General features: G+C 35.1%; 1 pseudogene; it reads left to right on the top strand.

Annotated features, from left to right (window-relative positions):
- Nucleotides 1-23870, top strand: part of LOC149568614 (uncharacterized) — a 40353-nt pseudogene extending 16483 nt beyond the window's left edge.
- The last annotated feature ends 1378 nt before the right edge of the window (nt 23871-25248 follow it).

Genomic DNA, 25248 nt, shown 5'->3' with positions numbered 1-25248 from the left:
TAGAATAATTAGGGTGAGATAGATGTGAGATAAGGGGGTGTTGTGAAAGATAAGAGGTGCAAATAAATAGTACATAAATATAATGTGTGTGTGTGTGTGTGTGTGTGTGTGTGTGTGTGTGTGTGTGTGTGTGTGTGTGTGTACATGCATGTGTGTGGTTGTGGATGTGTGTGCATGTGAACCAAAGTTAACCCTAATGTTAAAACTAACTCTTCAGAAGAAAAATTTACCATTCATTTGAAACCCATAAAAATAATATTCCTTAGATATCCAATCCTAAATTTAATTACTATGTTAATACAAAAACCTAACACACGTGTGTGTGTGTGTGTGTGTGTGTGTGTGTGTGTGTGTGTGTGAGAGAGAGAGAGAGAGAGAGAGAGAGAGAGAGAGAGAGAGGTTAGTGGGGAGAGATTATTGTTGGTAAAGGGATTTAGGAGAATTAGAGAAGGAGAGGGGCAGATGAGGTAGAGAGAAGAATGATGGGGAAAAATACTAGATATAGATAGAGAAAGAGGATAATTCGGTCAAAGAATAGCTCAATATTCAAAGAGAGAGAGAGAGAGAGAGAGAGAGAGAGAGGGGAAGGGGGTAGTAATAACAAGAAAGGGAAGGGATAGTGAAATAGAGTAATTATGCTAAGATAGATGTGAGATAAGGGGGGTGTTGTGAAAGAAAAGAGGTACAAGTAAATATTACATAAATATAATATGTATGTGTGTGGTTATGCGTGTGCACACATGTGAACCAAAGTTAACCTTAATGTTAAAACAAACACTTTCCAAGAAAAATTTACCATTCATTTGAAACACAATAGAATATTATTCCTAAGAAACCCAATCCTAAATTTAATTGAATGCTAGATACCATGTTAATACAAAAAACTAAGGTACGCCTATAAGAGAGAGAGAGAGAGAGAGATAGAGAGAGAGAGAGAGAGAGTAGTTTGTGGAGAGAGACTATTACTAGTGAAGAGATTTAGGAGAAGTAGTGAAGGAGAGGGGCAGATGAGGTAGAGAGAAGAATGATGGGGAAAAATATGAGATATAAATAGAGAAAGAGGGTAATTAGGTCATAGAATAGCTCAATATTCAAAGAGAGAGAGAGCTAGAGTGGGAGGAGATAGTAATAATAAGAGAGGGAAGAGATATTGAAATAGAGTAATTAGGTTGAGATAGATTTGAGATAAGGGGGTGTTGTGAAAGGCAAGAGGTGTAATTAAATATTACATAACTATAATGTCTGTGTGTGTATATGTGTGTATTGTGGTTTCACAATGCATGCCTCATTTCTCCTAGAAATGGGGACTCCCTAGTAATTTTTTTTGTCTCTTAGACCCCTAGTCTGGGGCCTTAGTCAATTTGGAACAACCCTTTGAGTCATGGTCTAGCATTTTCTCTAATTGAGAAAACCTAGTGGAGTTAGAATAGGATAAAATGGATGTTTTTAAAGTGTTTCAAGTGCATGGATGCACACTAGTGCACATGCACACCTATTAAAGGTGCACAGGTGTGCTAATTACGCAAGTGCATACCTATTCCCTTCTGAGATACATACATGAGCACCTCTAAAGGGTGTGCGTACCAAGCCCAAGACCCTTGTACTCTTATTCACTTGTTCTCACATGCTTATCTACTACTGCACCTTTGCACCTCCATAGGTTCACTAAACCTATGCACAAACAAAAAACACAAGTTAGAAAACACTAAAGGTGCACACATGCACACCTTTGTTCACACACAATGCAAACCACTTATAGGAAGCACATATTTCTCTAAAAAATAACATAGGAATACATAAGGGTGCACACATGTGCACCCATCAAGGTGCACATGTGTGCACCCTTTGCACAAAAAGCATAAGGATCAATTTTTCCCTTTGCACCTAGAATGTATAGATGTGTAGTTGCACATGTGTAGACCTCATCAAGGTGTGCATTTGTGCACATGTGCATCCATGGTAAAAAGGTCATAAAACAACCATTTTGCACACAATGTGCACCTGTAAGGGTGTGCTAGGTGCACTATTTTACATCCCAGGCTTTTGGAGGAGAAATTGAGTGTTCTAGTTTTCTTTGAGTGTTTTGGGCTAGGTTTTTTGTGAGTTTGGGTTTTTGAACATAAGATAACTAATGTTTTCTTCTTTGTACAAATAAAAAGACATACTTAACTTTTCAGTGTCATAAATTTTGACCTAGAGCTCAAAATTCAAAACTGTTTACACCATTGGAATGAAGAACCAAAAATAGGTAATTTTAGTCCCTAAAACATTGAGCCTTTGACTACCCAGTTTTAGGGACAGATGAAAGTTTCAACTTAAAATTTTGAGGAGAATACCTCCAAAAAAGCTAGTTAAAAATGCCTAAAAAATCTTGTTAAAAAATATGAAAAAGTTTCAAACATTTGCTCATTTTGGATAATCTTGATCCCCTGATCTCTAATTGGGCAATTGAAGAGAAGAGGAAATCAAGGAATGGACTTCACAGTGCACAAAAGTGTACATAATACGAAGGTGCACATAACATGAAGGTATGGTGCATAATGTGCAATTGCACAATTTATCATAACATCTTCATTATTTGTAGCAATAGAGATCTAACCTAAGTTGGTAACCTTTACCTTCAAAGGAGTCACACGAAAGTTTTGATTCATGAATTTATACTCAAGATCAAAGATTTAGAGGTTGTACATGTGAATCTGAATAAGTTCCTCATCTTATTCAACTATTAGTGACAAGATTCAACATAGGTGCCTTGGTATTTTAGATAGAAAGAGTTCAAATCTATGAAAAGTTTTGGCTATAAGGAGTGTATAAATCATCAAAAAAGGGGAAAAAAAGTACACTAGAGTGCTCCTAAACCTTATTTGAGAAGAACATAGAAACCTTTTTCAAAATTGAGAACTTTGATTTTTTTGGTGAATTGACCCCCCTACACAAATTTCACTAAGGTGTGCTACTCCAAAGGTGCACAAGGCATGCCTCTCCAAAGGTGCACTAATTTTTTTGAAGAATTCAGAGGTGTGCCAATAGTTAACTACCAATTCCAAATTTAGAGCTTTTCATGCACCAAAAATGTATTCTGACTGTAGTTCAACTCCTAGAAACACCTAGAGAAGGTCAAGCATCCATTTTTGGAGAATCTAGCAAATCCTAGATCCTCTTATAGCTTCCCTCTTCTTATCTACTTCTTCTTTCTTAGTTTTAAGATATGTAAAGACTCATGCACCCATTAATTGATATAAACAAGGGTGAAGTCCTACTTAGCACCATTTAGAGAGTTAGTTTGATCATAATTAGATTTGTTTTGTTAGTGTAGCATATATTTGCATGAAGAGATCACCCACTCTCAACACAAATTGAGGAGAAGATTTCTTATAAATCGAGGAATTAAATATGTTAACCAAGTCATTATTTTGATGTAATAATATATGTTATTGGTGCACTCATTTGGAGTGTAATTATTCTTGCCTAATTGTGTTATATTTTGTGAATGTATGCTCATGAAGTTTAATGGAGCCAATAGTTTTGTTGTGCTATTTTGATTGAGCGATCTTTTAATTTTGGTGTTTGCAACATGCTTACAAATTCTGCTAATGTACTTAGCTGGAAAAGGGTTCACCCTATTGTTCCTAGATAGAATTTTTCTTCACATGAACACACTTTCTGTGGCCTTTCAACTTGATGAAAAGTGAAACGCCTTATGGTTGCTAAATTCTCATTGATAATTGAATCATTGGAACTAAGTGTTGCTCCTATTTTCATTGGTTACCTACCGATCTTTTCAAAGGCTTAACTCATAGACTTTTTGTTTCCATTGCATATGTCCATTAGGGATTTACTTTTCAAGTCACTTTCTTAAACTTCTTGTTACCCTATCTTCATAGGGCCACAATATTCTATTATTACTTAGATTTTTTCACATGTAGCCAGTGAACTTAATGTACCAATTCTTTCATTTGGAGTATCAGATCCAACCCTCTCATCATATTAGTATGAAATGATTGGTTTCTATGGGAGAAATTGATAGCTTCTTATTATGGTTGCATATACAGACAATAGTTTAAGATAAGAATCTACAGGTTATAGCTCTCATATAATTCTCATGTTGTAATTTTTTGATGCACTAGCACTTTAATTTGCATATGCATACTAGCGTTATGTTTGTATAATTGCAATAGTGCATAAATTTGATACAAGAATATTGTGTACAACTCTTGCATTCTTTCTTCTCATAGGAGTTGTTTTATGGACTTTCGAATTGAACTGTGATTTTCAAGGACATCAAGAAGATTAAGACACATTGTTAGCAAATACATTTGAAGCATTGTTTATATTCCTTTGTAATGGATACAGATCAAAGTTAAGTTTTATAATGTTGTAAAGAGAAGGTATTGTTTACATGAAGGTTTGCGCAAATGAAAACCCTGACCATATTGATCATGTGGTCTCATAGGTGTCACAAAACCTTGTAAGAAGAAAAAATAAATTTTTAGATCATGATCCATAAGATACTATAAAATATAAACATCAATTGAACTTTTATTATTGCTTAAGATTAATTACTACTTACCTTCATAGAATTGACTCTAAGTATGAATTCTTTTAGTAACCCTATCTTCTTAATTATGTTTCAATCAAGGACAAGGTTAATAATTTTATCACTATATTTTTTATAAGTTTATAGGCCATGAAGATGGGGTCAGTGCTACATGCAATGTCATCTACAAATGATGCCTAAGTTTCATATTGCATTTGATCTTCTACCATTTTGAATTTTCCTTATCAATAAGTATCAGTTTGTGACATAAATATTAGTTTGGGGTCTTGGGAATACAATAAAATTGTAGTTTCTTTGCCAAATTGCCCTCTTTTCATGCATTTTTGAGGCATAGTGTGGTAACAGAAGGATATGGTCCAAAGGAAAACATGGAACCCTTCTAATATGTCGTATTATGACTTAAGGGGTATCTAAATCCACCATTTATATGGGGAGTGTTTTGGAAATTTTGAGAGGAAAGTTTACTTTTATGTTGCTGTAGGGCTACTGGGAAATCAATTAGGCCTCTAAGACAATTTGAGGTATTTGGGTGTTGGATGTTACTTGAGGACCAAAAGTTGGTTTAAACCCTTTGAATCCACATTGATTTAGCCTAAGACACCTATCCTAATCATTGGGGAGGTGTTGGAGTTGTTGGTGTAGTTTTTTTCTGTGTAGAGGGTTTGGGGAACCTTATACTTCCCTTCTAGGTTTAAGTGGGATTAACTTGGTTTTGACTCCCACCACTCTTACCTTTGCATCAATATGGAGCCTTTATATGCAACCATTCGTTATAAGTTGGGGAGTGTGCTTCATGTATGGCATGCAACAAATTCATCTGTATATGCAATTTTATCACCTTGGAAAACTATATTTGATCCTACTAGTTGGGAACAACTAATTGTTCATTTTATTGTACGCACTTTGATGATAATTCTATAGGAATTTGTAATCAACCTAGCTAATCAACAACTAGACCCATTTAATTGGGTAATGGCTTGTTTCTTTCTAGAAATATCTACTATGATATGTTTTTGTAGAATTTCTTGAGAACTTTGCCCATTTTTCCTGGTTTGCATTATTTGTGTGCAGGATTTTGAGGAAAACCACTTAGCATGGGTTGAGTGAGTCTTATTGTTTTATTATTTGGATTCTAGGATACGTATGTAGCTAGATCAATTTTTCTATTGTGCTAAGATGTAATAAGCACCTTAAAAAAGACCTCTCTATATATATACATACATACATACATAGACACACACATATGTGTGTGTATGCATATATACACATACATATATGTACAAAGAACTTCTCTCTTTATATATACAAACATACATACATAGACACAAACACATACACATGTGTGTATATGTATGTTTATATACACATACATATACATAAAGAGAATCTTCTTTATTCACCTATTGAGGGAAATATAGAGAGATAAAATTTAGAAGGGAAAAAATGAACATTTACACAGGTACCTCTTCTCGCCTTGAATAAAATCATAGAGCAAGGGCACAGAGATCACAAGGTCATGACATGGCAATGAAATGCAGTGATCACAAGGGAATTATAACAAAATACTAGATCTTGACCAATTTTCAGAGCCTTCCACCCACTTTTGCACCCAACTCTCCACAATCAATCAAACAAATGGAGAATGATTAATGTTGTATTTTTTTGTTTGTTTATAATCCACAATCCAAAAGATCTCTCTGTATATATGTATATGTATATGTATATGTATATATATATACATATACATATAAATATACATATATATATACATAAATATATATAAAATGGTATATATATATGTATATGTGTATATACACACACACACACACACACACACACACACACACACACACACACACACACACACACACACACATACAAGGTCATGCCATGGCAATGAAATACAATGATCACAAGGGAATTACAAAAAAATACTAGATCTCGACCAATGTTCAGAGCTCTCCACCCACTTTTGCACCCAACTCTCCACAATCGATCAAACAAATGGGGAATGATTAATGTCATGTTTTTTTAATTTATAATCCACAATCCAAAAGATCACTCCATGTACACACACACACACACACACATACACAAATATATCTATTTACTTACATACATACATACATATATACATACATACATACATACATACATATATATATACATACATACATACATATATACATACATGAAAACAACAATGCACTTTCTAAGAGTTTACAATTGTTCAACAAAATTAATGTTTTACAAAAAAATGCACCTAAAGAACTATTAGCTCATAAGAAAGAACATGATATTGAAATAGTATAGAAAGTGCTTGACATGAGAGGTTCATAAGTGAGGTTGTTGACCATTTTTGAAAACTTGAATGGCGAAATGAAAGCAATCGATGATCAAACACCTATGCTAGAGTTACAACAAAATGTGAAGTTGATTTTAGATATGGTAGAGGTAGATATTCATAATTTTGATAATCAAAATTTAAGGCATGAGAGAAAAGGATAAGGAAAGGCTTTAGAAAGAGATTGCACAATAGAAATAACAACTAGACAACATAGAGGATATTATGGGAGCCATTGGGTAGATACCAGGAAAGTATTGTTGTAGGTATTATGACATTGGAATCACTTGCAAGTGTCTTTGAGAATTTACAATACAAATATCAGGAGGACTACAAGTTTTTTTATTTTTCATGTATCCATGTGCAATTTGTCATCAACATTTGCTTATAAGAGTGTTTCAAGTATTGGCATAGTCTCCTTGCAATGATCCCAAGTATACATTGCTTATGAGAGTGTTTCAAGGTTGGAAACCACTTCAACATCCTTTTCATGTTTTATAGGTAATGTTATTTTGGAAGAGGCTTTTCCAAGGGAATGGGCCTCATGATTATGACATTTATACAGAAGAAAAACTTGCTTCTTCAACTCATTACACTAAACTCTTCACTAAAATTGTTCATCTAGTAGTTAGAATAGCTACTAAAAATTCCTAGGAGCCAAGGGACCTTGAAACTATGCTACATTTTATGGAGACATGGGATAAGTTACTACTAGCTTTAGTACTTCATAAAATTCTAGATCATATAGTGATGCCCAAATTAACAACTGTCATAGATACTTGGGATCGTTGCAGGGAGACTGTGCCAATAGATGCATGGTTACATCCTTGGCTTCCATTGTTGGGCCAGCGTATGGAGCCTTTGTGTCCAACCATTTGTTATAAATTGGGGAATGCACTTCATGCATGACATGAAAGTGATGTATCTAAATATGCAATTTTATCACCTTGGAAAATTGTATTTGATCCTACTAGCTAGAAACAACTCATTGTTTGTTTCATTGTACCTAATCTAATGACTATTCTATAGGAATTTGTAATCAACCTAGCTAATAAACAACTAGACCTACTTAAGTGGGTTATGAATTGTTTCTATCTAAAAATATCTACTATGATATGTTTTTGTATATTTTTTTGTGAACTCTACCCGATTTCCTTGGTTTGCATTATTTTTTTGCAGGGTCTTGAGCTATCTCACTTAGCACAAGTCGAGTGAGTTTTATCATTTTATTATTTGGATTCTAGAATATGTATGCAATTGGATCAATTTTATATTGTGCTAAGATCTAGTAATCACCTCAAGAAAGTTCTCTAAGATATACATGTTTAGAAGGAAATATAAAGGGATACATGATTAGAAGGAAAAGAAAAGAAAATTTACATAGCCCTTGAAGAAAATCATAGAGTAATGGCATGGAGATCACAAGCACACTGTACAACAAAAAAACTATAGAGCAAGGGCACAAAAATATAGAGATCACAAGGGACATGAACGAAATAGATCAATCACAAGGGAAAAACAACGTTCAGAGCTCTCTACCCTCATTCAGAGCTCTCCACCCTCTTTCATGCGTAGCTCTCCACAATCAAAACAAATGGGGAATGATTTATATCATGATTTTTTTTTGGTTTCTACTCATGTGATCATCACAATTATGATGCCAATGATGGTATTGCAATGGCATTAGGGACAATTGCAAAAAAAAAAACATGAAAACCAAAACAATTTACACCACTATCACAAAGTGATGTCGTACTTTGACCCTAAATGTTATAGTGATACTTATTCCCCATAGCTTCCAAGTGTTGAAACTCTTTAGATTATGTAACTCCCCATATTAATTTTTTGGTTAGCTGCCCAACTAAAGTTAAATCATGTAATGGATAATTTCAACACACATTTCAATCTCCATAATCTTTAGATATCGATACCAAGATTGTGGCCATAAGAAGCTTCATATCCAAGTATGCTAACAAAGTTTTAGACTTCTCCATTTTAGAAACCTTCCTAAATATTTGGTAGTCTTGTGAAGAAAATTCCAAAGACAAGATGAGACATTCTTATTAGGAAACCATCTAGTCTTCGACATAGATAATGCTTATTTTTAATTGGAATCTAGTAAGCAAGGAAAGGCCCTATAAGAAGAAGAGATAATATTCAAAACTTGTTTCCTTACCATATCTTTTTGGCTAAGAGGGATTTTAAAAACATAAGAAATAAGCCTCTTTGAATCATTCTAGAATAGATATAATAAAGGCTAGATTCTTAAACCATACATTCAATATTATTCATGAACTTATGAGAGGTCATCATAGATATGTCCTAAGTCACTTGAAATATTAAAACACTTCTTAACCTATCTTTCTTATTTTCAATAGCTTTAGACATTTTTTAATTAGGGTTGACAACCAACATAATGTACAAGGGGCTCTAACCTCTTCTACTTACATGGCTTCCTACAACTAAAACTTGGAAGAGACTTCAATCTCAAATCCCATACCTTCAAGGACTCCTATAAAGACTTCATGAAAGGTTTAATTTTCCAATTATCCACTAGTACCAGAAATATAAATGACATCAATTGAGAAAGCATTATTATAATTGCCCATAAAAGAGGAGCTAGAAGGATATGCCACCCACTGTATGATTGGGAGACCTTGTTCACTTGAGAGGCCATCCTTTCTGAAGACATATACCTAGTCTTTTACCAAATATAATTGTAGCTTGTTAATCATCAACACTTTTAAATTCTTGTCTCCCAATATTTTGTGTACTTGTTTATTAGCATCCCTCTATGGTTCCTCTAACTATTATCTTAATTGATGTAGTTTCCATTTTTTCATCATCATCATCATCATCATCATCATCATCATCATCATTATCATTCTATTGGATTAAATATTTAAGGTGTTTTGACCTTTTTTACTTGTACACTCTAAAGCTATCTCATGAATTTGAGCTACCTATAAATCATGTTTTTGCTACTTTATTTTCATGTCTAATCTCACTACTCATCCTTTATTATACCTTTGTCCTAGATACTTTAATTTCTTGATTTCATGGAACTATCCTCCACATTTTATATACTTTAGTTTTCACATTTAAAAAAGCTTTATAATTATTCACTTTAGGTCCATGTACCTTCTTTATTTAACCAACTTGTGATAGTTCATATAGAAAATTTCTTATTCCTTCTATGCATTCTTTCCCTAAGTTCCTTTGTCCTTTCATGTATGAGCTTTCTTAATGGGTTTTTCCTGAGGCCTTCCAAAAGAAAAAAAATTCCAATTTTCTATTTTATAAATGGTAATTCCTAACTGATTAAGGTTCCTTTGTATTAGACAAGATGAATTTTTATCATAAATATCTATCACCAATTATATATCTTCATTAGAATTCAACAAAAGTGCACAAGTTTAACCCATCATCATGCATATCACTAACACCAAGAAAGAGATAGAATGAATGATTAAATGGAGCCCATGTAAAAGTAGAGTGAGAGGATATTAGAGAGTATGATGCAATATTTCCAACATAGTAAACAAGTAATGTTCACCCATATAATCAAAATTTTTAACAAATCAAATAACTAAGAGTGGGGTGGATCAATTATCTAACACAAATAATCAAAAATTTCCTTTGTTGATTAACACTAAACCAATAATAATGTATGCTTAAGATATATTGGTTGACTACATTAAACATCCATAGTAAGGATAAACATGAACTACACAAGAATTTTGAAAAAAAACAACACCATATTTGATGTGGGAAAATGAACTAAGAAAAATAATAGTGTTCTCTAATTCTCATATAATATCAAAGCATCTATTAGGGTGATTATAAAGGTGATTTGTACAAAGGCTCACTACCAAATACACTCATTGCTAAAAGGGGGTTCACTACCAATATAAGAAGGCTCACTACCGAGCTTTCACTATCGATATGCATATCTCACTTCCAATAGAAGAGGGCTCATTATCGATACCCATAGGCTTAATTTTGAAAGATATGAATAGACATAAAGTACACCTCTAAGATCTAAAAAAATTTATGCATGAGCATGCATCTCCTTTGCATAGATTTATAGTCACTTCATATAATCCACATAAGCCACACAAAGAATTACACATGCATTAATATTTATCACACACACACACACGTTATGTTTCATGTATCATATATCTTCTTCCATAACTACATGCTCAATATATACAATAGGCTTGGATCTGTCTAGTTGGCCAACATTTTTGAAATAGGTTGACCCATTGCTATTCTCGCATTGTAAGAAAATGAATGAAGACTACCTAGACCAATTATACATGATGTCAAGCTTCAAACCAATGCTAACATCATCTCCAAAACATTCTCTATTATAACATATATGTGAAGTGTGCTACAATGCACAATTGGGACCAAAACTCATCTAGATAGGATCAAGCCAAAAACTGCCATAAGCAAGCAATACAAACCTTTAGTAAAAGCACCAACCAATACACAAACTAACAAAATGCAATAACTGATAAGTAAGTCTTCCAATTCCATGTCAACTAATAGATCAGAATATTTTAATAAAGATCGACGAAAATTACATTGAATATCATCAACCTTGTACCTTAATAAGAATAATATATCTCATTATCTTTAGAAAGGAAGACATAAAAATGTTCAAATTAAAAGAATCACATCGCATAAAACAAAAAAATTAATTAAAATCTAAAATATATTCTTTACATTAGATATACATACATGTCTATTATTATTTATCTATTTTAAGATAAAAATGTCTTTGAATGCTATGAATAAATGAAAATGTATCATTCAAGATGTCATCTTTCTAGTAAAATAGAATTAAAATAAATCAAAAAATTAAAAAAAACCTCCCCTTGGAAGATTCATTCTAATGTAACAATAGCGAAATAGAGGGTTTACTATGAAAGAAAAAGAAAGTTCGATCAACGAAGAGAGGAAAAGAAGAATCGATAAAAGGAAAGAGGTAAAAAATAGAAGGTTCGCAGTTTACTGAGTCATGTAGAGTTTTGTTGTCTTGGAAGAATAAAGAGAATAACTAAAGATGTCCATCAACGTCTGACATGGTTTAATTATTCTTGGTGTCTTAACATGTACGTGGCTTTTAAAAAAGGTATTCCACAAATGCTTTTTATCTTCTTTAACGTCAACTCTATTTGTTTTACCGTGTGGCAGTGGGAATATAAATCGAAAAGGCATATATAAATTCTTAAAATTTTGAATTTTCTATTTGAATGTACCAAATTAAATTGGAATAGGAATAAAATAGGAATACTTATTCAAATTTTAACCCAAAAATGAACATTTACAATTCCACCTAAATAGATGGAATTAGAATACTATTCTTGTTAGAAAATTAAATGTCAACGCTTGCAGGTTGTCCTCGAGCCCCACGCCCATCTACCCTGTCAGGTCACCGCAGGCATCCATGAACGGCAGGCATTTATTTTTGGTAGGTGAGATTTTGAATTTTGACAGTGATGGGGAAAGATATGACAAAAAGGAATGTTTATTCATTCATTCAGTTAGTTCAAGCAGATCAAGTAGATTAGAGAGAAATTGCAGAGCTGAGCAGAGAAGGAAGAAGGAAAGAAGTTTATGCTTACAGTTGCACGTGCTTCCCTTTTTCACTCTATAAGTTTGTCATTGTTAGATTCGTCTTGTTGAAGCAGTGATTGCTCCAGGCACCATTGTATTCATCCATTAGAGCTACAAGTTTAAAAGTTTATTAAAGTTTGAAATATTATCAATTTAGGGTTATTTTAGGATTTTCTGGTTGAAGCCGAATGCTCCCAAATTTTGTAATAGTTTAATGAAAGATTGAATAGAAAGCAAGTACGCATACTTGAATCTATCTTCCTCTTCTATTCATTACATTTGACAAGTTTGTTTGAAAGGTTAAAGCTTGGCTCTCTAGTTTTAATGGTGAAAGCATTCACATTGAAATATTCTTTAAGTTATATTTATTCAGTTTGAAATAGAACACTTGGCATCCTCTTTCTCAGTTGGAGCTGAGCTCACTCGGCATCCATTGGTGCCGAGCATTTTTGTGTGCCGAGATCTTCTTGTGCCGAGCCAACTCGACACCTATTGCTTGTCACTCGGCACCCTCAAATGCCGAGCAACCTACTACTTGGCACCATCAAGTGCCGAGCAATCTGTGACTTGGCACCTTCAAGTGCTGAGTAAAACTGGCACTCGACACCTTTATGTGCCAAACAACTTTTAAGGGCCAAGAAAAATTTTAGGTTTAGGGTTGTGAGTGTTAAATTAAATTTTTTAATATATTTCTCACATTGTACCAGAGCTTTGAGGCCCCACATCCATAGTGAGTTAGGGCATTTGTTTTCTTAGGATCTTTGACATGGCAGGAGATGCAGGAAAGATATGGTAGCAGCCACCATCCTTTAATGGATAGAATTATGATACATGGGAAAAGAAGATAAAAACCATAATGGTTGCAAATGATTTGTGGGAGTTTGTGGTCAATGGATTCAATGATGTGACTAATCCAACTCAGTATGCTGCTCTCACAAATGCACAGAAGACTTATTTGAAAGAGTCAAGGAGGAAGAATGCTAAGGCATTAAGTTTGATTGAAGCAGCAATGACAGAGATAGTATTCCCAAAGATTGCAGTAGAAAATTATGCAAAGGAAGCATGGGATATCCTTGAGACAAATTTCAAGGGGATTAATAAAGTCCGTACTATAAAGCTACAGAACATCAGGAGGGAGTTTGAGAACTTTCAGATGAAGGAAAATGAATCAGTTGCTGACTTCAGTTCAAGAACTTCCAATGTGATTAACCAATTGAAGTCAAATGGAGAAGACTATAAAGAGCAGAGGATAGTGGAAAAGATATTGAGGAGTTTACCTCATAAATATGAAAATTTGGTTATGACCATAGAAGAGGCAAAAGACCTCACTATTTTGACAATGGATGAGTTGATGTGTACACTTCAAACCCATGAGCATAGGATCAATAGATCTACTTCTTCATCTTCCCAAGAGAAAGAATTCAAGGCTCAATCAAATCTAAGAGGAAGGGGAAGAGGAAGAAATGGCTCAGGCAGGAACTCCAGAGGCAGAGGCCGAGGTAATGGAGGACAAAGGAATGCTGCAGCAGAAAGCTCAGGAAGAGCAGATGGAGCAAGTAGCTCTCAAAATACCTCAAGAGGAGGTAAGAAAAACTACAACTCAAATAATAGTAATGTAGAATGCTACTACTATCATAAATATGGGCATTATGCAAGTGAACGCTGGAAGAAGCAAAATAATCAGTCAAGACAAGCAAATGTGGTTGATGTGAACATGAGAAGTGGAAATAATGCCACTACCTTCATCATGTGTAATGTTGGTGAAGAAGGAAGCCCTGAGGTTTGGTACCTCGACAGTGGAAGTAGCAACCACATGAGTGGCAATGAAACCTTGTTTTCATTCATTGACAAAAGTTTCAAATTTGAAATTAAGATGGTTAACAATGGAACCCTACCAGTTGTGGGCAAAAGATCTATTATGGTCCACACCAAGAAAGGTGAGAAGAAGGAAATACAAAATGTGTATTTTTCCCCTGGTATGAAGCACAATTTGATGAGCATTGGTTAGCTCATTCAAAATGGATACAAGTGCTGATGGAGAATGACACGTGTGTCATTCATGAAAACGATGGGAGCAAGAACTTACTTGCAGCAGTTCAAATGACAAAGAACAGAATGTTTCCCTTGAAGATAGAGACATGTTTCTCATCTCAAGTTGGTGTTGTACCTTCCACACAATCAGCTCTAAGGAGTGTGATTGAAGACCCTTCATAGTTGTGGCATCTCAGGTATGATCATCTTGGCTATGCTAGTTTAAATTTATTGTCAAACAAAAGAATAGTAGATGGTTTGCCACATGTAAGAAATTTTTGTGACAAGTGTGAGGCTTGTATTTTCGGTAAGCAACATAGGCTTCCCTTTAATTCTGGAAATTCTAGGAGGGCTAGATATCCATTAGAGTTAGTGCATACCGACCTAGTCGATCCTATGCAAGTTACTTCCATTGGAGGGAGTACTTATTTCATGACATTCATTGATGATTTCAGTTGTAGGACATGGGTGTATTTCTTAAAGAGTAAATTTGAAGCATTTGATAAATTTGTAGAATTTAAAGCCAAGGCTGAAAGAGAATGTGGACATTATATCAAGGTCCTAAGATCAGATAGAAGAGGGGAGTATACTTTCAATTTTTTTATAAATTTTTGCAGGAAATATGGCATAAAGAAAGAGCTCACAACCAGCTATACACCACAGTAGAATGGAGTGGCTAAAAGAAAGAATAGGACCATTGTTGAAATGGCAAGGAGCATGATGAAAGAGAAAGGTCTCCCAACTGAATTTTGGAGAGAAGTTGTGGCAATAGCAGATTACCTAATTAATAGGTGTCCTACAAAGGCAGTCTGTGACAAAATTCCAATGGAAGCATGGTCATGAGGAAGATGGACAGTTGAACACCTAAGGGTGTTTGGATGTGTAGCATATGCACATGTGCCTAAAGAGAAAAGGCAGAAATTGGATGACAAAGGTGTGAAATGTATTTTCACAGGGTACAGACCAGAATCTAAGGCATATAGATTGTAAGACCCATTGAACAACAAGATGACTCTTTCAAGAGATGTGGAATTTCTTGAAAATTAGTCTTGGTATGGTTCAATTGATGAGTCACTGAGCACATCAAGTAAAGTGCCCATTATAAGTGAAGAAGATGCTGATGAACAGCAAGAAGAAGGAGCAAATAGAAGAAAAGGCAAGCAGGTTTAGTCACTGTCGAGCTTGTCTAGGCATGACCGAGTGTTAATGCCAAGTACTAGTGAAGACCGAGCTGGTTGGCAATGCAGCATCAATGAAGATTCTAATCCTACACTCTCCTCCCTGTTACCAAGAAAGACCAAGAGTCTTAGGGAGATATACCAAGATGAAAGGTATGAAGATTATAATGAGAGTGTTAATTTTGCATTATTTTCTCATAGTGATCCAATATATTTTGAAGAAGCAATCAAGGAGAAGAAATGGTGTAAGGCCATGGATGAGGAAATAGATGCTATAGAAAGAAATGAGACATGGGAGCTAACTGAATTGCCTCCCAAGAAGCATGTGATTGGAGTGAAATGGGTCTACAAGCCCAAATGCAATGCTGAAGGCAAGATTGATAGGCATAAGGCAAGGTTGGTAGTCAAGGGCTACAAATAGCAGTATGGAAGAGATTATGATGAAACATATGCCCTTGTTGCAAGAATGGAAACCTTACATGTTGTTATAGCAACTGTAGCTCAGCACAAGTGGAAAGTATTTCAAATGGATGTGAAGTTCGCATTCCTTAATGGTGTATTGAAAGAAAAAGTGTATGTGGAGTAGCCACCTGGTTATGAAGTTGCAAGTGAAGAGAACAAAGTATATAGATTGAAGAGAGCTCTTTATGGGCTCAAGCAAGCTCCACGGGCATGGTACAACAGGATTGACTCATATTTGATGAGCACTGGCTTTAGCAAAAGCAATGGTGAGCCCACTCTTTACATCAAGGCAGAAGATGATAATGTATTGATTGTTGTCTTGTATGTAGATGATTTAATTTTTACTGGAAATGACAAGGCTCTAATTGGTGAGTTTAAAGAGGCCATGAAAAGTGAATTTGAAATGACAGACTTAGGTCTCTTGAAATACTTTCTAGGCATAGAAGTAAAAGAAATGCATGATGGCATCTTCATCTCTCAAGAAAAGTATGCAGGGTAGATCTTGGAGAGATTTAAAATGTAGAATAGCAAGCCAGTCCCCACACCAACAGCAGTAGGTCTGAAGTTGAGCAAGGAAGACTCTAGCAAGAGAGTGGATCCAACACTATACAAGAGTATGGTTGGAAGTTTAATGTATTTGACTGCAACTTGGCCAGATCTAATGCATGCAATAAGTCTGATTTCCAGATTTATGGAAACACCAAAGGATTCCCATTGGCAAGCGAAAAAAAGGATCTTAAGGTATGTGAAAAGTACCAAGGGGTTTGAGATTTTGTATACTACAAATGATGATTTCAAGTTGGTTGGTTACATGGATAGTGATTGGGCTAGAAGTATAGATGATAGGAAGAGCACTTTCGGATACATGTTTCATATGGGATCGAGTGCAATTTCATGGGCATCCAAGAAGCAACCTATTTTTGCTCAATCTACAGCAGAGGCCGAATACATAGTAGCAAATGCAGCAGCATGTCAAGCAATTTGGCTAACGAGGATCTTGACAGATTTGAATGAAAGGCAAGAGTTTGGAACCACAATTTATTGTGACAACATCTCATCAATTGCATTGTCTAAGAATCCAGTCTTCCATGGGAGAAGCAAACACATAGAGATCAAATATCACTTTATCAGAGAGCAGGTGGAGAATGGGGATATCAAGATGGAATTTTGCAAGTCTGAGCAGTAGCTAGCAGACATTTTCACAAAGCCATTAAGCATAGGAAGTTTTGTACACCTAAGAGAGTGTTTTGGTGTAGTTGATTTGGATCAGTTGTGATCCTTATTTGTTTGGCTTGGGACAAAGGGGGAGTGTTGGAAAATTAAATGTCAATGCATGTTGTCCTCGAGCCCCATGCCCATCTACCTTGTTAGGTCACCACAGGCATCCATGAACAATAGGCATTTATTTTTAATTTGGATGTTGAGGGGGGAAGATATGACAAAAAAGAATGTTTATTCATTCATTTAGTTAGTTCAAGCAGATCAAGTAGATTAAAGAGAAATTGCAGAGCTGAGCAGAGAAGGAAGAAGGAAAGAAGTTTGTGCTTGCAATTGCACATGCTTCCCTTGTTCACTCTATAAGTTTTTCATTGTTAGATTTGTCCTGTTGAAGCAGTGATTGCTCTAGGCACCATTGTATGCAACCATTAGAGCTGCAAGTTTAAAAGTTTATTGAAGTTTGAAGTATTATCAATTTAGGGTTATTTTAGGGTTTTCTGGTTGAAGTCGAATGCTCCTAAATTTTCTAATAAGTTAATGAAAGATTGAATAGAAAGCAAGCAGTCATACTTGAATCTATCTTCCTCTTCTATTCATTGCATTTGACAAGTTTGTTTGAAATGTTAAAGCTTGGCTCTTTGGTTTTAATGGTGAAAGCATTCACGTTGAAATATTCTTTAACTTATATTTATTCAGTTTGAAACAGAACACTCGGCATCCTCTTTCTTAGTTGGAGCCAAGCTCACTCAGCATCCATTGGTGCCGAGCATTTTTTTGTGTTGAGCTCTTCTTGTGCTGAGCCAACTCGACACCTGTTGCCTGTCACTCGACACCCTCAAGTGCCGAGCAACCTACCACTCGGCACTATCAAGTGCCGAGCAATCTGTGACTCGGCACCTTCAAGTGCCGAGTAAAACTAGCACTCGGCACCTTCATGTGCCGAGCAACTTTTAAGTGCCGAACAATTAGGGTTGTGAGTGTTAAATTAATTTTTTTAATATATTTCTCACAATTCTTAGTCCAATTTTATTTATTTTAAAAAACATTAACCAAACAAGAATAAGAATACATACCCCCATCTTTAGAAAATAAGTATTTCAGAAGAAATATTCATATTCCAATATTTATGTTCCCGCAATATGTTCTTGTCCCTTCCTTTACAACTTAGACAAAAAAATCAAAAAATTGATTCCCATCTTTTTGTTCTTTCATTTTTGACGGTGCCAATTTTCATTATGTATTTCCATCTTCTTCTTGGATCTACCCATTTTCCAAATCTTTCTATTTATACTCTACCCAAGGGGGCTGTTAATCTTAAGAAACAAACTCATCTGTAGCCATTCTGAGCAATCTGTTCAGTCTTACCTTGTTCCGTTTCCAGTGTTATCCTTTTTTGTTTTCAATCTTTCATTAAGCTCAGTAAGAGGAAAATGGGCAACACTTGCTGCTGCTCTTCATGCTCTACAGACTGTGCAGATGTCATTGCTAAACTGGTGAGAGTGGAAGAGATGAGCCACATTGATGAACTCATTTCTTACATTGACCAGATCTTAAATGCAATTAACGAATGGAGGATTAATTCAATTGGTCATCTCACCAAGACAAATCTTATGGCTGCTTCTATCAGTTCCAGTGCTGGTCTACTACAGACTGTATTGCAGTGATCTAGGCATAGGTGCAAGGTATTCAGCTAAACTTTTAATTGCTGCAAATTCATTATCATTAAACCTTTTTCAATCCATGTTGTTGAGTTAATGGTAGGAAGAAAATTATATTGAGATTACAACTATTAGATTATATAAAAATGGTGTTTTTTATTGGTGGGTCTGCAGAGGGACATCATGCCAAGGCTTGACCGCGAAACGCAGAAGTTGGTGATTGATGTAACAAACCAAGGAGCTCATATTCAATGGCTGGGAATAGCTCTTAGTTTTAGCTTTTGTGTTGGAGCGGATTGACTAGATCTCTTCCAACGGAGACGATTCTATACAGCTTCTCTGTTACATGTGTAACCTTGCGAAATATATCAAGCAGTTGGAAGATCATTTGGCTCAAGAAAAGCTGAAAAATGTTCTCCAATTTATTGTACAGGGCTCCCTCTTCTGTATATCACAAATGGAATCCCATGCGTTATCCAAGTAAATCCATCTCCTTTACTCTTGACTTTTCTGTTTCATGTGATTTTCCCACTTCCCACTCTTTTTATGATACTAAATATTTACTTTTTCATGAGTGCGTAGATTTTTTGCTGCTCCTGTTGCCGGTGGTGAACTACAAAAATTAAAAGCAGAACTCACCCACAAGTACTCAGAACTCTCATTGGAGGCGATGATGGCTGTTCTGAATAGGCTTCCGGTTGTCTTACCTCCCTCCCAAGGAAGATCTCCTCAAGCAGATACTGCTAAGATGCATTAGGTTTGTTCTATTTATCAGTTTATTGAATTTGTCTTTTTAGGCTGCATTTAATTAGAAAATAGAAAGATGTATATAGTAGGCTGATATAAGATATTTTACTTGGAGTTTAATTAACAAATGTGATTTATATTGATTATTTAATCAATTAGATTAACTACAGAATTATTTCAATAAAATAATCTATCATAAAGCTTAAAATAATATTAATTTTGTTCAACTACATATATGTATTTGTAAGTACACACCCATATCAATTGTATACATTCTACCATAACATTATGTGATATTTCTAAATTGAAATTGTACATATTTCTTTTATATTAACATTTCAGATCACACTATATGATCCACTATCTTTTTATTCCTGAACTCCCCATCATCTTAATGATGAATCATCACTAATATAGAAATATCACAAACTAATATATACTCTAGTATCTTAATTTATAATAATCATAGTTAGTATAGATATAATTAATGTAGCTTTTAAATTTTTTATTTAAATTTAAATTGAACATATTTTAATTGAATAATAAAGAAGTTAATTTAAAATAAACTCATATTATTGAGAATATTGAAGTAAAATTTATTTCACAAAAATAAAAGATATTACTTGAACATAAATTATCACTTAAATTCAGAGATCGTAAAATCCCAAGATACTACTTTTGGAGATTTTGAAGAAATAATTTCAATTGCATTTACCTTATATACTTGGGGCAAATTATTAATGCTTAAAATGAACTTTGAAGTATTTTGAATTTATAGATTATTAATTATGTTTTTTCTTAACTCTCTCAATCTGATGATGGATCATAGAGTATGATCCGAAACATTGATGTTGATAAACTTACACACAATCTCACCAGAAACATAAATAAGAATTTATAAATTATTCATTGAGAAATTTATATTATTTTGCATTTGGCATCGAGGAAGCCATAGACATCGTAACAGAACTCTTAGATGTAAGAAGTTCATCAGTTAAAGTGGTGGTTATCTACGGACAAGGTGGGATTGGAAAGACAACTCTAGCCACTGCCGTTTTCAGCAAACTGGACCTCAAGAGTTATAAATATTGTAGAATTGACATTCAACAAAATTGTTCAGAGGATGCTCTTAAATCATTGCAACAACAAATATTAAGAGACCTTTATAAGTACAATATTCAGTTAAGGAGCTTGAATGAAGGTCGGGAAGAGTTGGCCAAGTATTTTAAAGAACACTCCTCTCAACCAGTCTTTGTTTTTATTGACAATGCACTCAGACAAAGTGACCTAGAAAAGCTTCTGCCTGTAGCTGACCTGGCGTCCCTTCCACCACAGAGCAGGATTCTATTAACAACTAGAAACCTGAATGAGACACAAATAGTTGTCCAGGCAAGAATTGAACGATGCTTTTATAAGGTAACATGTCTTCCAGAAGAAGAGGCACAAAAACTCTTGTATGTGTCTGTATTAGGCAGTCAGCAAGCAAACTCAGCAAGCTTTGATCCCGCCATAGATATTGGTGGTCTACTCCAAATATGCCAAGGAATTCCACATGTTCTGAAATTGGCTGGAGGGAGGCTGTGCGAGCATACTCAGCCTGATCTGGATGTGAGAGCTTGTAGAGAAGCAATTGAAAGTCTCAAGTCAGAGCTGCTCCGAGGAGAAGAGGATGATTTGAGCGAGCGTATGGTGGATTTTGTATATAATCGTTTGAAAGCCTAGTGTAAAGAGGCATTTATTGACATAGTCTTCCTTTTTTGTAATTGGGGGCGAGATCTAGTGGCCTATAGTGTTGGAGAGACAGAGTTTGAAGAGCTTCAAAGGGCGGCACTTGTAAATGTGACTAATGAAGGCAAGGTGAATGTTCACGATATAGTGCAAGCACGTGGTAGAATGTTATCGCCAGATGGGGAGAGAATCACCGACCTACAATCTCTCACTGATGTTCTTCAAGATGAAGAGGTACAATTTCTACAATTTTATACAATTTTTTATAAATATCTTCATGTAATTCATTTTTGGTGAAAAAAATTCAAAACTCAAATAGTGAGTCATATTTGAATGTACATTTGATCTGCAAACATTCTGCAGAGGATAAAGAAAACAAAGTAGATATCTCTTTCTGGACCATGTGAACTTGAAGGAAGTCATCTCAGCTTAATGAAGAGATGTTTAAGGGTTCTGGACTTGCGGAGAGGATATGAACTAGTACCAGTAACAGTAGATGGAACAGAATTTACAGTAGAACGTATTGAAAAACAAATACAGCTAAATGGAGAATGCAAAGTAGCCTTTGAAAATCTAAGGTTGCTCCGCCTGGTGAACATCAATAATTACACATTGGTGCAGGATGTCAGTAAACATTTCAGATTAGCGGTATTAATCTTGAAGTTAGAGACACTCGACGAAGTTTGTAAGGCAAAATCCACAAACCCTGTCTAAATGTTTATTTTGTTCTCTTACAAAAATATTCCTTAATTAATTTATATTGCTCCCATGACATTGCTAATTCGATACAATGAAATTGGTTTTGCAGTTCGAGGGTATCATCCCATCTTCAGTGAAATACATGGATATAAAAAATGTTACATTTGATAATCTTACCACCACCACTTCCCAACTCCGGTCTTTGCACTCTCTAACATTGGTGGATTGTAGTGGGTTTGATAGCCAGACTGAAACCATTGGGAATCTACCAGCTCTGGAAGAGTTGAGTTTAGTGCGCTGCCGTAGTTTGGTGAGGCTTTCAGATAGTTTTGGAAAATTATCTTCTTTAAAAACGTTGATTTTACATGGTTGTGAAAACCTGGTCAGTCTTCCAGACAGTTTTGGTCATTTATCTTCTTTAAATATGTTGAGTTTAAGGGAATGTGAAAACTTGCTGAGCCTTCCGGACAATTTTGTCAATTTATGTTGTTTGACAGAATTATTTTTAGACTATTGCACACGGCTGTCTGTGTTGCCAGAAAGTTTTGGAAACCTCGCCTCTTTGCAGGTGTTGACATTGCGAGATTGTGAGAAGATCTCGAATCTGCCTCATAGTTTTTGTCAGCTGGAGTCTTTAGAATATTTGAGCATACATGGATGCAGGGGATTGCAGAGTGTCCCTAGTAATTTTGAATGTTTGAGTTCACTAATTTCGATTGATGCTTCTGAATGTCCTCAACTGGAGGAAAATGCAATGGAAAAATTAGCTATGTTGAAGGGATTGATGGTTGTGAATATAATTAAAAGCCCTATGCTGATAGGGCGGTGGCAACAAGTGAAGGAGCGACACTCTTTAGCAGTAGTGGAGATCGAAATATCGGTAATCGTTGTAACGCATTTTCTTGTGCTTTGCTAAGAATTTTAAAAATTTCAGTGGTTATGCTCATCCATGTTCTTACGTGCGGGTCTTCGTTGCACTGTAGGGAATGCCTGATGACGACTACCCATATGCGGATGTGATGCGTAGAGCATTCTTTCACAGCGAGTCAAAATTGGTGTCATGTAGTGATGAGAATGGGGAGTTGGTGGAGTCGCCCGGTCCGGCAGGTGCAGTAAAGCTGTGGATCGTGTTGAGGGAGTCGACCAGCGTGACATCATCATCATCATCATGGGAAGCGATAAAGAAGAAGTGAGAAGAGGTACTGGCTTCGGAAGGCGGGCAGATGATATACGTGGATGTCGCAGGGGCATGGGAATGGGAGGAGAGAGTGACACGTGTCAGGCAAGCTCTCCCACATTTGCCCAGCGGCGCTCGTGCGTGGATTGCTCCCGACGAGAGCGCGAGGTTATTGTTTGCCCATTCAGTGCGTGATTATTACTACACGCATGGGCATGGGCGTGCCGAGTCATATAAGGGGGTTCAGAACTGCATAGTGAGCACATCAACGCGTGTAGATGAAGACAGAAGGCGACTGCTTGATGTACTCGAATTCATACTCCCCGAGTTTCCAACTACAGTTGAGTGCCAAGACATTTCACAGCAATTGCTCTCCCCCATCGAGGAAGGAATTATTTTTCTTGTGGAGGACCAACGTATCAGTAATGTACATATTTTATAGGAGAGTTGGGTACCGGGCTCTCTAATTATTATTTAAGAGAAACTCTCTTTTTCATTTTGTAATTATTCAAGAGTGTCACAACCCATCTTGTGCGACTTCTATTTGGTAAGAGGTCATCGACACTTTTTGATTCAGTCGATTAGGTCGGTTGACCTCGACTGGAGAATTTTATCTTTGCATCATTTTGTGTGAGCTAGACACTAAGTTGTTATGTTCATGGTCGATATGTTCATGGTCGATATGTGTGCTGACTATATGATGAAGACCTTGTTTAGTTTTGAGTGTTGATTTATTATGTATGACTCGACTTAGTCAAATCATTATGAACATTGTTTAAAACTTTCATTGATAATATTCTAGACGGGTAATTTCATTTAAATATCATTATGATAGTTGAAATATTTTTGATTTTATGAGATGTCGATATGATGATTAAAATTTTGGTTGTAGCTACATGTTTAAATTTTATGATGTATGATGAATGTTTAAAATTCGTATTATTAAATATAATAATGCTATGAAATTTCGATAAGATATACCATAATTTAAGATGTTATTTTATTTATCATCATGTTCGCAATACTGATGTGTTGGCATGTTTGAGGTTGTGAGTGTACAAGTATTGAAGGCAGAAGGGTGGTTGAGGTAGAGGAGTTTAACCCCTTGGCAAGGTTGGTTTGGAATTTGTATGGTGTAGTCTCTCTCTCTCTCTCTCTCACACACACACACAGAGTTTTATTTGAATTTAAATCATTTTCTTTAAATTTTTAATTTATCTAGATGGAGTAAATGTTGTAGTATTTATGAGTAGCGTAAATGATTAAATGAAAAGATTTAATTATTACTTCTTTTGAAAATTTGAAGAAATTCTGTAAATTGTCTATTATTTTTGAAATATTAAAATTTAGATTTATAAAATAAATAATATAGTCTTAATTTATTTTATATTAGTAATTACGAGATCTAATTTGAAATGGTAATAAATAGTTTGTTTTCAAATTTGAGAAGCTTTAAATGGTAATTAATAGTTTTCAAAGTTTAGAAGAAGAAGATGGAAGTGGTCTTGAGTCAGTTTAAAATTATATTTAATAGAGTTGTAAGTTTATTTATTTTCTTAAGCCAAGTGTAAATTTTTAATTATGAATCATCTCATTTGTTGTTGAAACAGGGGAAATAGGTGTAGGAGTTGATGAAATCCAACTCCACAACTCACCAAGATCACCTACATGCAAATAACCTGTCGAAGGGAAACCAAGAAGGAAAAGGTGGAGCTTTGAAAAGCCCTAAACGAACTTGAGAGAGAACATATTGCAAAACAATAAAAATGTATTTACAATGAGTTATGAGATACAATGAGAGAGCCCAAATATAAAGGCCT

The sequence above is a fragment of the Cupressus sempervirens genome, chromosome 3 (assembly GCF_028749045.1).
Source record: "Cupressus sempervirens isolate cs-2001-9-10 chromosome 3, ASM2874904v1, whole genome shotgun sequence".
In the NCBI taxonomy this organism is placed as follows: domain Eukaryota; kingdom Viridiplantae; phylum Streptophyta; class Pinopsida; order Cupressales; family Cupressaceae; genus Cupressus; species Cupressus sempervirens.
The sequence above is the reverse complement of the archived record's forward strand: the minus strand, read 5'-3'. Positions and strand labels throughout refer to the sequence as shown.